Raw genomic sequence first — 8,199 nt, 5'->3', positions numbered from 1 at the left:
TGAATCCAATTGACATCTCTTTAATTTTGAATTCACGAGCAGAGATAAGCTGAGTTGTATTCTGTGTGGACTGGAACATGTTTATGGGGTTCCATTCTGCTCTGAACTTGGTGATTTAAGAGGCCATTTGAACAAAAGTAAGAGCTGAAAATGAGTAGCTGAAAGGACTGGGATGAGGTTCCTCAGTTGAAGAAGTGGTATATACCTTCAGGTATTTAAAAGGGAAGTCTTATTCTCCTCAACTCTGAAAGGCAGAATCAGGACCAAATCCATGAAAATTATAAGGTGGTAGATTTCAGAGCAGTATGAATGAAGGAGAACTTTCTAACAGTACAAATGCTCGACAGCAGAAAGGACTACCTAAAATGATAGCAGATTTCATTTTTAAAAATTTTCTTATGTTTATTCATTTTTGAAAGACAGAGAGAGACAGAGCACAAGCAGGGGTGGGGCGGAGAGAGAGGAGGGGACACAGAATCTGAAGCAGGCTCCAGGCTTTTAGCTGTCAGCACAGAGCCTGACGCGGGGCTCATGCTCATGAACCACAAGATCATGACCTGAGTTGAAGTTAGATGCTCAACCGACTGAACCACCCAGGTGCCCCGATAATGGATTTCTTTGAAGAAGTCAGAGAAGACGAGTGTGTACTTGCTGAAGGTGTCGCTCACAGCAGTGGATAACTAGCATTTTAGAATCAATGTTTTATTTCAGTGTCCAAGAAACTTGTAACCACTAATAGGGTTCAGAAGAAATGGAAGGTTATACAGATGTATACAGGGCATGGGGCAGACGAGTAATGATTAAGAGAAGTGACTGATCCATACTGTCACCTACCAAATGGAGAAATCAGTTTTATTATTAAGGAACCGATTTCTCCCCATTTTCTTCATTTAATCAAATTCAAATTAGAGGAAAACCTGTATCCTCTGTTGTAGACTGCTGTGCAGTACTTTACTCTTTTTCTTTTTCTTTTCTTCTTCTTCTTCTTCTTCTTCTTCTTCTTCTTCTTCTTCTTCTTTATTTCTTTTTTCTTGCTGTAGGTTGGTGACATAGGTTTGGATTCCAGTCCTACATTTGCATGTACTAAATGTATGTAGTAAAACTCAGTAGTTCATCTGTAAAGTGGAGGTAATAATAGTACTTGCCTATACGTTTGTCATGAGGATTTACAAAAATATTCACAAAAATATGGGATATGCTTAAACTAGTGCTCTGATAAATGTCTGCTATTATTCAAGCTCTGAGTTAATGCATTTAAATTATTTACAGCAAAATCAATAAGGGAGATAAGTTGGTGATTTCCCATGCACACTTCTAAATGAAGATGGTATTTATAGTTACTTTTAAAAATGTTTATTTATTTATTTTGAGAGAGAGAGAGAAAGGGAGAGAGAGGGAGAGAGAGAATCCCATGGATTCAATTCCATAGGACTCAATCTCATGAACCATGAGATCATGGCTGGAGCCGAAATCAAGAGTCAGACTCTTAATCAACTGAGCCACCCAGGTGCCCCTATGTATTTTCAAATTAAAAAATACATATATGTATATAATGAAAAAAATATATATATAAAATGAAAAGAAGAAACTGTAAGCAGTTGAAGAAACTGTAAGCAGATGAATTTCACTGATTATCCATCACAGTGACCAAAAAGTAGGATACCTGAGGAAGAAAGAAAGAGGTTAAAACCCAGTTCTGCTTATTTAACAGTTTAAAAATCATGGGAAAAATAATAGAAGAATGTAAATATAAAATTAAATATAAAAAATACATGACATAAATTTATATATCTCTAGTGGCTCTCTCAGGTTATCATTGTTAGGCTTATTGGTAGAAGATAATTTCTCCTTTGGATGGAGATCATGTCTCCTATTTCTTTGTATGATCTCATATCTATTAGTACATTGGGCACTCAAAGATTATTAATGTCATTTCCCAGCAGGTGCAAGATTTGGAGTAGGTTTTAACATATGATTTATGTTTGTAATAAGATGTGTAAATACAACAGTCATCCAAGAAATAGTAAATGGGCCAATGAGGTGGGGGGGGCAGACAAAAATACTTTCAATTACCCACTTTACACTCATAGGTCCTACAGGATGTAGGCCAGGATTTTTAGCAAAATCCATCTGTGGTTGACAGACTTTGTGTAATTCCTCTAACTATTTTTCTGCTCCTTTTAAATAAATTATTTGGCAATTTTTTTTTTGTACTGCTACATCAATTTTTCAGTTACATTTTGCACAAGAATTTGGATTTGCATCCCAGAGGAGGCCTTGGGAAGATTTAGGGTATCAGATAAACTTGAACTGGAGGAGTGCCAGGCATATAAAAGAGCCTCCCAACAAGGATAATACTAGTTGTAAAATCCTCCTTCCTTAGGAATCTGAACAGATAAAGGAAAAGACAGTTTTGCAACTTCCCCTTTCAAAGATACAGATCTCTGTCTTTCAAAACAGCACTATTGTTTGCTAATCTTCCTGCAATGTCAAGTGTAATTTTGGTGCTTTCTTCTGATTACTTGAATAAACAGCACATTGCAAAATATTTCTCTGGGACAGCAGTTAATGCATCATTACACAGGGCAAGACAGAAACCACTATGAGATTAAGATTGCCATCACAACCTAATCAGTAAAAATAATTTTTTAAAACTTCCTTATTATATCATTCAGTCAAAATTTCTTGAATACTTGCTAAATGGAAAGCATAGAAATAGTAATTTGAAAGACACAGGGGAATGTGAGGCTTAACTTCTACCTTTAAGGAGCTTATAGACTACTCAGGGAGCTAAGACAACATATGTGCATGGATTGTTATTGCTGTTGTAATCACTACTACAGACTTGGTGACTTAAAACAATGCAAATTTATTATCTTTTGTTAGTGCAGGTCACATGTCTGTCATGGGTCTCACTAGGAAAAAATAAAGATGATGGCCTATCGGTGTTCCTTCTGGGGGTTCCCAGGGAAAATCTGTTCCCTTGCCTTTTTCATCTTCAAGAAGCTGCCCCAGTCCTTAGCTTGTGGCCCCCTCTCCTCATCTTCAAAGTTCGCAATTTGCATTTCTCTGACCTTTCTTCAGTCCTCATAGCAAAGTCTCTCTGAACACAGCTTGGAAAGGTTTGGAAAGGTTCTCTGATGTAAAGGACTCATATGATGAGGTAAGGCCCACCTTACCAACCCAGGATAATCTCCCATTTCAAAGTTTTCACCTTAAACACATACACCAAGTCCCTTTTGCTGTGTAAGGTAACATTCATCATATCAAGCAAATGGGACAAGGGCAACTTTGGGGATCATTCTTCTGCCTACCACAACATATAAAATCACTGTAATATCTGTACACCTAGCAGAATGCTCATAGAAAGTTACACACAGCAATTTATTAAAGATATAAGGAAAGCGTATTTAGGTTTTAGGAAATACACAGCACTTGTATATAGATTTATACATGTTTATAGAAATATCTCATTGTTTGAAGTCAAAAGATTTCAAGTCAAAAGACTTAAACATATCATTTTAGAATTTCTTTTAAGTATATGCTTATAAATGTATTATTAGGCATTGTTATAATTATCAATGATCAATTCTAACATTAATGCATGTTAGTAGCTCCTCAGCCTTGCTATTACAAATTATATACTATTAAGATGATATTTTTTAGAGCTGAAATCAATCTCAGTAGAGCATCAGTGGACATGGATCTTGGGTTTTGTCTTAAATCAACGTCTAAAGATGTGTGTCATTGACTAGGGGATCTTTGAGAATTCTGGAAAAGTAGATCTTTGTTTTTAATTTCAATTTTTTCTTTTGTAAGTTGGCTGACTTTGGGTCAATTACAAATCTTAGCAGTCCACTAGTTGGGAAACTGGTATTCCTTAGAGTAGTTTTGGTATTTTTGACCAAGAGATTTCATTTATGCATTCATGTGTGTGTATATGTATATGTGCATACAATTAAATGGTAAATTTACTACTATCTTGTCATGCTGCTTGAAGAGAAACATCACACACTTTGGGTATATTAAGGGAAAATTAATAAAGCCTATCCAGAGTCTAAATAGCTTTTAGTTGTTACTAGGATGTTCTAGACACTGTTTGCTATAAAGTGCAAGGGGGCAATATCTCTTTAATTGTGTACTCTATAGACTTGAATGTCAAATGAGAGGCTAGCTTGAATGATTTGGAAATAGGAAAAAGTTAATATTTTATCATTGAGAAATTGAGTCCATAAGGATTTTTTGGATGAAGCGTGTTGATACTCAATATTTTTTTTTTTAATTTTTTTTTAACGTTTATTTATTTTTGAGAGAGACAGAGCATGAACGGGGGAGGGGCAGATAGAGAGGGAGACACAGAATCAGAAGCAGACTCCAGGCTCTGAGCCATCAGCCCAGAGCCCGGCGCGGGGCTTGAACTCATGGACCGCGAGATCATGACCTGAGCTGAAGTCGGACACTTAACCGACTGAGCCACCCAGGCGCCCCGATACTCAATCTTTTAAAAAAATATTTTTTAATGTTTTACTTGTTTTTGAGGGGGGGGAGGGCCAGAGAAAGGGAGACATAGAATCTAAAACAGGCTCCAGGGTCTGAACTGTCAGCACAGAGCCTGATGTGGGGCTTGAACCCATGAACCATGAGATCATGATCTGAGCCAGTCAGTCGCTTAACTGACTGAGCCACCCAGGTGCCCCGATACTCAATCTTTTTAACTGATTTAATGGAACAAAACATAAACACTATTAATTTCTGTATGTTATATTTCACTTAAGTAACTTCAAGAAAATTATTTTAATGACATGAGTCCACACAAGAATCCAATGCAAAGTTGATCATGCCCCAAATTTTATATTTTAAAATATCAGAATTTTTTACTTATATGTAATGTTTCAATAGCAATATTTTATCACATGGAATTCTGTGTTTTTTTTCTGCTTCTCTAGATTAGTTAATACACAGATGCAGCTGGAAAATTTAAATTCATATTTAGTGTCACTGAAAATGTATTGTAAAATAATAACAAAATATTAGATTAAATAACTGTTAAACACTAGGGGTTTCCTAATACCATTATGCCAAGAGTGTATCTTCACTTTGCCTTTCAATTTAGGTATTTTCTGTTGAGATATTAAGTGACCAAAAGAGTATCTTAAATATTTCAGTACCAATAAGGATAATAATAACTAAAATTATATTGGGTTCCTAAATATTTCCCACGTGCTTTGTATAACTATTAATCAATCATTACTGTAATTAATAATTATAAAATAAATATAATTATTGATCACTGTCACACCCTTGTTATAATTATTTTGCAGATGTGTAAAGCAAATTACTTGTCCAGGTTTTCTCAGTTAGTAAGTGGTATAATTAGGGCTTGAACCAGTTGGTTTTGACTTTATCGCTTTGCATGCATTAGGAAAATTAAATAAAGTCATAACCAGATGTGTTATATCATAGGGCATTAAAGCTATGTATTGTACAAAAATCCTGAATGAAAAATTAAGCAAGACACTATGTTTTCTTCTGATAAGTAACTCTTAGGATGCTGAGTAAACCACAAGGCTTATAGCACTTTGGGGAGCTGGAAATTTATTTCCGAGGAAAAGGGAAAGAAAACCTGGAAACAATATTAGTACGCCTTTAAACATAAGAAATGCTAGAATGAATATATTATCTTGGGGGTAGACAGAGATAGCTAAAGAAAATATTTTATTTACTTTTAAGAGAAGGCTGTAACCACTCTTATTCATATAAACAAACAAACAAATACACTAACCATGCACAAGAGACTCAGAAAACTCTATGACATTTTTTTCTTTTATCCAGACAAATAAAAAGTAAGTTTAAGATAGTTATAATCTGGTGTTCTTCATTGTGGGTGTTCTGCTAAATGTCATCACCTAGTCAATATATGAGGCATAATTCTGTTTTAGAGTCTCAGGGTGAGAACATTTTGTTCATTTTAGAGTTCATTTTTCTCTCTTTATTCAGAATTAGATTGAAACATTGAACAACATACTTCATCTGTCCTTTAAGCTTGGCAATTTCCATAACTTTGCTATTTTTTCCCTAACATTATTGTGAATTATAAAAGCATACAAATATAGCAAGATTAATTAAGGAATAGACAGTTTCAGGAACCATGAACTTGCGTCTTCATATTCAATACTACATGGCTAGAGAACAGTGATGTTTCTGATGGATTTGATAATCCCTTGGCTCTATAAGTCTCCAGGAATCCAATGAGTGCAAATACTCCCAAACTCGAGAGGTAAGAAGACAGCCAAAGACCCTCCTCAGAATGAGGAGTCCCAGGCTTTCGATTAAGAATTTAAGTATAAGATTAAAAAAAAAAAAAACAACCCTAAACCATACTGCCTTTTAAACAAACTAGATCATTTAAACAAACTAGTTTTAAACAAACTTAGTCATTTAAAAAAATCCCCCAGGTTCTTATGTTACATGGGGCCATGCTATCATGGCAGTAAGTAGCATTTTAAGTAATTCATGAGTAGGGCCAATAGACCAGATGATATATAATGTTATATGTTATAAAGACCCCCCCCGCCCCCTACACATATACAGGCTTACACATTCACACAAAAGCAGTGCTCCACCAGGTGAAGCCTTTTTCTCTCAAGTCTGAAATGTAATTCCTGGTGTTGAGTGCCATCTGGTAAATGGAGTTGCCCTCAGATATCCCAAGACCACAATAAACATGCAACATGTACATATAATAAAAGGGAAACCTCAATTTTATTGTGTGGCTTTTAAGATGCTAAATAAATGGATTAAACAGTTGCTTTGAAAAGTACCTTATTGTGAATATTCCTTTTTTCTTACACTAATGATTTTATCCTTGTTGGATTCTCAATTCAGAAAAAAGCAATCGATTCCCCAAGTTCATACATTTTACTAATATGCCAGTGTCCAACATGCCAGGTGTGGAATGCTTAAGCTTTATAAGTTTGGGGGCACTGCAGATTTAACAAAGCAGCCAACACCTGGAAATACATAAAAGCTGGCCTCTAAGCACAAGGTGATGAGTGTTAGTTAACTAGGCCCCCTGGATTCAGAGAAAGGCCCCTCATGGCTCAGAAAAGAAAACTAAAAAGGCAGCATCACAGAGTTTAGCTTTAGCTCAGATTTCCTGGTGTTCTCAAGGCCTGTCTTCTCTATTCCCAAAAGTCAAGACACAGGTTTAGTTATGACTATCCTTTTGATTTTTGGATAATTTATTTTAATCTGTACCACACTATTGCCTTATAGAGACACTGATGAACTGCATGGAAAAAAATGCTGATCTCTGCATAAGTGTATATGATATATTTCTAGAGAACAGATAACCCCGCTTTTTACTCACTTGACAAGTCCTACCTTGTGATGAGGCACTTTAACTATTACTGTCACTTTCCTGGATGTTGCTTTGTGGTCTCACCACAGACTCTGCAACAGATTTCCTGGGAGTGTGGCAAAAGTCATGCATGAGTGAGTGGCTGAGTCTATGATTTGATTGAGTAAACATTAGAGTCTGTTGAATTTAAAAAAATAAAGAAAAAACTGTACATTATGCCTATAATGTGTCCTAAAGTCCTGTCTATTGTTTTCAATTAGGTCATTTTTTTATTTTATAGGCAAAGACTTGCCACAGTCTCAGGACCCGATGTTGGAAAGTACAGATTGTATCCAATTCCATGGAAGACAGATGTTTTGTTAAAAATACCTATTTTACTAAGATTTTTCTCATGACCAATTTTTCTGTGCTTGTGTCTATACTTACTCTTCAAACAATGAGCTGTCTTCAGTCATAGTTACTTTATGTTCAAAAGACAAATTAATTGAAATCCTGTTATTCATGTTCAAACTACGTAAAATGTGAATAGAAAGAAGGGGGAATTTCAAACTAAATGTCACCAATATACAGATTACTCTTCAGTGTTCTCTTTTTATTACATCTTTAACATTGTCTTGTTGTGTTCCTCTTGTTGAGCCTATAATCACATTTAGATGGCATTTATATTAATCATCTTAGACTAGATCAACATTATCTAATAGAACTTTTGGCAATGATGGAAATATTCTATATTTGCATTGTCCGCTAAGAGATCCACTAGCCACACACATTTCTCTATTAAGTACTTGGAACAAAGCTAGTGCAACTTTAAAGTGTAGTTTTTATTTTGCTTAATTTAA

The sequence above is a fragment of the Panthera onca genome, chromosome A2, assembly GCF_046562875.1.
Source record: "Panthera onca isolate mPanOnc1 chromosome A2, mPanOnc1 haplotype 2, whole genome shotgun sequence".
NCBI classification, from domain to species: domain Eukaryota; kingdom Metazoa; phylum Chordata; class Mammalia; order Carnivora; family Felidae; genus Panthera; species Panthera onca.
Note: the sequence above shows the minus strand (reverse complement) of the source record.